This window comes from Cherax quadricarinatus, chromosome 56 (assembly GCF_038502225.1).
Source record: "Cherax quadricarinatus isolate ZL_2023a chromosome 56, ASM3850222v1, whole genome shotgun sequence".
In the NCBI taxonomy this organism is placed as follows: Eukaryota; Metazoa; Arthropoda; class Malacostraca; order Decapoda; family Parastacidae; genus Cherax; species Cherax quadricarinatus.
In genome coordinates this window covers 27,128,642-27,134,641 of record NC_091347.1, presented here as the reverse complement: position 1 = coordinate 27,134,641, position 6,000 = coordinate 27,128,642, and the positions used below count along the sequence as shown (strand labels likewise).

General features: G+C 36.8%; 1 protein-coding gene across 2 annotated transcripts in view; it reads right to left on the bottom strand.

Annotated features, from left to right (window-relative positions):
* Positions 1 to 6,000, bottom strand: part of LOC128700703 (uncharacterized) — a 63,281-nt gene that overhangs the window by 17,903 nt on the left and 39,378 nt on the right. The gene's annotated exons all lie outside the window — the stretch shown is intronic.

The window sequence follows — 6,000 nt, the reverse complement described above, 5'->3', positions numbered from 1 at the left end:
ACATTGCTCCTCTATCCACTCTATCATATGCCTTTTCTAAATCCATAAATGCAATAAAAACTTCCCTACCTTTATCTAAATACTGTTCACATATATGCTTCAATGTAAACACTTGATCTACACATCCCCTACCCACTCTGAAGCCTCCTTGCTCATCCGCAATTCTACATTCTGTCTTACCTCTAATTCTTTCAATTATAACTCTACCGTATACTTTTCGTGGTATACTCAGTAAACTTATTCCTCTATAATTTTTACAATCTCTTTTGTCCCCTTTCCCTTTATATAAAGGGACTATACATGCTCTCCGCCAATCCCTAGGTACCTTCCCCTCTTTCATACATTTATTAAACAAAAGTACCAACCACTCCAACACTATATCCCCCCCTGCTTTTAACATTTCTGTCATGATCCCATCAGTTCCAGCTGCTTTACCCCCTTTCATTCTACGTAATGCCTCACGTACCTCCACCACACTTACATTCTGCTCTTCTTCACTCCTAAACGATGGTATACCTCCCTGGCCAGTGCATGAAATTACTGCCTCCCTTTCTTCCTCAACATTTAAAAGTTCCTCAAAATATTCTCGCCATCTACCTAATACCTCCCTCTCCCCATCTACTAACTCCCCTACTCTGTTTTTAACTGACAAATCCATACTTTCCCTAGGCTTTCTTAACTTGTTTAACTCACTCCAAAATTTTTTCTTATTTTCATTAAAATTTCTTGACAGTGCCTCTCCCACTCTTTCATCTGCTCTCCTTTTGCACTCTCTCACCACTCTCTTCACCTTTCTTTTACTCTCCATATACTCTGCTCTTCTTATAACACTTCTGCTTTGTAAAAACCTCTCGTAAGCTACCTTTTTCTCTTTTATCACACCCTTTACTTCATCATTCCACCAATCACTCCTCTTTCCTCCTGCCCCCACCCTCCTATAACCACAAACTTCTGCCCCACATTCTAATACTGCATTTTTAAAACTATTCCAACCCTCTTCAACCCCCCCACTACTCATCTTTGCACTAGCCCACCTTTCTGCCAATAGTCGCTTATATCTCGCCCGAACTTCCTCCTCCCTTAGTTTATACACTTTAACCTCCCTCTTACTTGTTGTTGCCACCTTCCTCTTTTCCCATCTACCTCTTACTCTAACTGTAGCTACAACTAAATAATGATCTGATATATCAGTTGCCCCTCTATAAACATGTACATCCTGGAGCCTACCCATCAACCTTTTATCCACCAATACATAATCTAACAAACTACTTTCATTACGTGCTACATCATACCTTGTATATTTATTTATCCTCTTTTTCATAAAATATGTATTACTTATTACCAAATTTCTTTCTACACATAGCTCAATTAAAGGCTCCCCATTTACATTTACCCCTGGCACCCCAAATTTACCTACTACTCCCTCCATAACATTTTTACCCACTTTAGCATTGAAATCCCCAACCACCATTACTCTCACACTTGATTCAAAACTTCCCACGCATTCACTCAACATTTCCCAGAATCTCTCTCTCTCCTCTACGCTTCTCTCTTCTCCAGGTGCATATACGCTTACTATAACCCACTTTTCACATCCAATCTTTATTTTACTCCACATAATCCTTGAATTTATGCATTTGTAGTCCCTCTTTTCCTGCCATAGCTTATCCTTCAACATTATTGCTACTCCTTCTTTAGCTCTAACTCTATTTGAAACCCCTGACCTAATCCCATTTATTCCTCTCCATTGAAACTCTCCCACCCCCTTCAGCTTTGTTTCACTTAACCCTTTCAGGGTCCGTCCCGTAGATCTACGGCTTTACGTTCAGGGTCCAAACCGTAGATCTACGCCATGAGCTCAGCTCACTCTGATAAACTGTGAGTGGTACATTTGGGCCTAGATATGAGAGAATACATCTATGTGGTATGTGTGCACCACATAAAACAGATCCTGCAGCACACTGTGTATAATGAGAGAAAAAAATGAAATCATGATTTTTCGATTAAAACAGCAACTTTGCAGTGTTTTTTCGTATGTTTTTTATAGTTGTATTTGCGATTTCTTGGTCTCATTTGATAGAATGGAAGACATATTACAGAAATAGAGATGATTTTGATTGGTTTTAGCACTGGAAATGGCTTGAAACTGAGCTCAAAGTAGCAGAAATGTTAATTTTTGCCGATATTCAAGAGTAAACAAACGACCTCACACATCTAATACACGTCAGCTGGTGGGTCTAATATACATTCACAAATATGGTGATGATATTTATACAATTATTACAGTATTACATAACAGTAAATCTTCTATTTTTTGGTGTGAATAAAAATTCATTATGTGAATAAAAAATCAAAATGGAATTTATTTGTAAAGCCACAAAACATAACTAATGAACAGAGGAAATGTTAGTTTAGTGCCAGGAATGCCTACATTGTTCATTCTGGACCCTATTTTGAAATTGGAATATTTTGAACTTTGTGTTAAATTGGCCAAATTAACAATTTCCGATCACTTTATTTTGTAGTTGAAACAGTTGACTTGGCGATTTCTTGTGCTCAATCGATAGAATAGAAGTAATACTAGTGAAATAGCTAAGAATTTGGTTGATTGGAATAATGTAATTGGCCTAAAATGGGAGTCAAAGTCGGCAAAATCGCCGATTCGTAAATATCGCTGACACATCAAAATTCGCGAGAGCATAATTTCGTCAATTTTCCACCAAATTTCGTACTTTTTGTTTTATTATTTTCACAAAAAGATTCTCTACGATTTCATAAGAAAAAATAACAAATTTTTTTTTTTAAAATTCTTGGACACTGGTGCGTGACTCCAGATTTGGGCCTTGGACCCTGAAAGGATTAAAGCCAGGACATCCAGTTTCTTCTCATTCATAACATCCACATATATATATATATATATTTCTATGGGGAAGTGAAACAGAATTCTTCCTCCATAAGCCATGCGTGTCGTAAGAGGCGACTAAAATGCTATATATGAGAATGCATAATGTATGCACCATAATAAAACTTTGCAGACTCTTATTTTTAAAACAACCACTCAGAATGGAATAGTGTGTAAATAATCTACCAGCAAAACCATCAGTAAACACTGTAATCACCTATTTGTAGGTAATGGAGTAAGTAGTAGTCTTGTTCCCATTTCCACTATATATTTACAGTAGTTTGCGATATGATTTCATAAACATCCGATACATCCTCTTGTGTATACCTATACAGTATTCTGTTCTTATGTAATACTACATGAACACTGTAATACAATATTCACATTATAAAACAAAAAACATACTCTGTTCACAAATGTAACACTGCATATAGTGTTTTTAATCCATCAAGTTTTTTCTTGTACGTTTGCATTCTTTCATCACTTCTGCCTACCTTTGTAGCTACCTCTTAACTTTCTTTTCTTCAAGGTCCTCTAAAACATGGTAAACTAATTTTGTACAGTTATATCAATGTAAATAAGATTCTCAAAAGAAAAAATATCAGCACCTCCAGCAAGTGCAATGGGAGGATTTGAACAAAATGACATTTGAAAGAAAAGCAAACTACAAAAGAATTAGGTTAGAAAATTTTACATTAGGGAAAGTTGGTTTATTAGAACATTGGTAGATGAAAGTGAGAGCACAATGGCACAAAGCAAAAAATATATCTGGCATAAAGTAAAGAGCCAAATGTCTTACCTGAGAATGTACAACTGAAATCTGAAGTGGAATGAGAATTTATAAAAGAAAGTCCTTATTTTGATGTTAAGATATGATGAAGTGAAAACGGAGCTGGAATTGTGAAAAAAGCAGTGTTTGGAATTCACATGAACAAATAACATAACAAGAGTATGATAACCATCCTTTGTTCCTTTTTTTAAACTTCCCTTTCTTAAGGTAGTATAAACTAGAACCTTTTTCACCTATTTCAGATATAATCAAGTAATCACAGTCTAACTAATCAGGGACTGGTCTATGTTCAGCAGACAAGAGGTTTCAGCCTCAACCATTCCTTGTACTGAATGATGCACATGGAATTAAAGCTTCATTAAATATATCATCAGATATATTTAAGCTGAAGACTTGAAGATACACCCAAAACATTTACCAAAGAATTGCACAAATAGCATTTATGTTGAAAATGTGCAAAGAATAAGGCATGCCTCAGCAAGTACATACAGATGCAAAAAGAATGGAAAACAATAAATAAATTAGTATGGGGGTACAAGAGACTGAGAACATAGTATACAGTGAAAGAAAAAAAAAAGCAGAGATGAACGAAAACAAGATTGGTTTGTTAGGTTTAAGGTCTGTCAAATGCACAAGGGACATTAAGGCTGCAGTTCACCTGTTTGAAAACAAATGAAAAATTATTTAATCCCTAAATTAGGGATTAAAGTAAAATCTCAGTGTATACACACATCCCCTATGTATATACAATGTTGCATGGAAAACAATATACACACCACTATTGTCATTGTAAAGTGTAAACACACACAAATTGGCGAGTCAAGAAAAATTCATTTACACCACACGAAGTGGTTTCATGGGTAAACCAGTCACGGGAATGAATTACAGTGGACCCCCGCATAGCGAACGCCTTGCATAGCGAACAATCCGCATAGCGAACGCTTTGTTCGCCAAAATTTTGCCCCGCATAGTAGACAAAAACCCGCTCAGCGAACTTCGTCCGAGACGCGTCCAATGTGGGCCCTCAGCCAGCCTCACATGTGCCGCCCGTCCCATTGTTTACCAGCTAGCCTCCGCGGTAACATTCAAGCATACACTCGGAATATTTCGTATTATTACAGTGTTTTCGGTGCTGTTTGTGGAAAATAAGTGACCATGGGCCCCAAGAAAGCTTCTAGTGCCAACCCTACACCTCAAAGGGTAAGAATACCCATTGAAATTAAGAAAGAAATCATTGATAAGTATGAAAGTGGAGTACGTATCACCGACCTGGTCAGGTTGTACAAGAAACCAAAATCAACCATCGCTTCTATTGTGGGCAAGAAAACGGCAATCAAGGAAGCTGTTGTTGCCAAAGGTTTAACTGTGTTTTCGAAACAAAGATCGCAAGTGATGGAAGATGTTGAGAGACTCTTATTGGTGTGGATAAATGAAAAACAGCTAGCAGGAGATAGCGTCTCTCAAGCGATCATATGTGAAAAGGCTAGGAAGTTGCATGACGATTTAATTAAAAAAATGCCTGCAACTAGTGATGATGTGAGTGAATTTAAGGCCAGCAAAGGTTGGTTTGAGAGATTTAAGAAGCGTAGTGGCATCCATAGTGTGATAAGGCATGGTGACTCTGAAGCTGGTCCTAGTGGCATTAAAAGAAGAAGGGAAGTAACCCCAGAAAAGGACTTGCTACCTCAAGTCCTAATGGAAGGGGATTCCCCTTCTAAACACTAACACTCTCTCTCCCCTCCTCCCATCCCATCAATCATCACCAGATCTTCAATAAAAGTAAGTGTCATGTAATTGTGCATGCCTTTTTCAGTTTGTGTGTACTAAAATTAACATTTTTTTGTGGTAAAAAAATTTTTTTTTCATACTTTTGGGTGTCTTGCACGGATTAATTTTATTTCCATTATTTCTTATGGGGAAAATTAATTCGCATAGCGAACATTTCGCATAACGACCAGCCCTCTTGCACGGATTAAGTTCGCTATGCGGGGGTCCACTGTATATCAGAACTGAACTTGTTCCATTTCTTTATTAGCTACATCTATTCAGGAACAGATGCTTTTACATTTGTCGTGTTTCTTTTCTACATCTTTCTTTCCACTTATCAACTTGTATAAGTTTATTTAAGAAATTTTAGCTTTTCTGCACATTCTTGTCTTTCACTACAGGAAGAAATTTTTTTCACATATATTTGACAGTTGAATCAACATGAGAAAGAATGAAGCAAATACTGTAAGCACTCAATCCAATGTTTAACATTTGAAAGAGATTTAAATTTAAGGTATGATTCTTAACAAGATCATTAAAT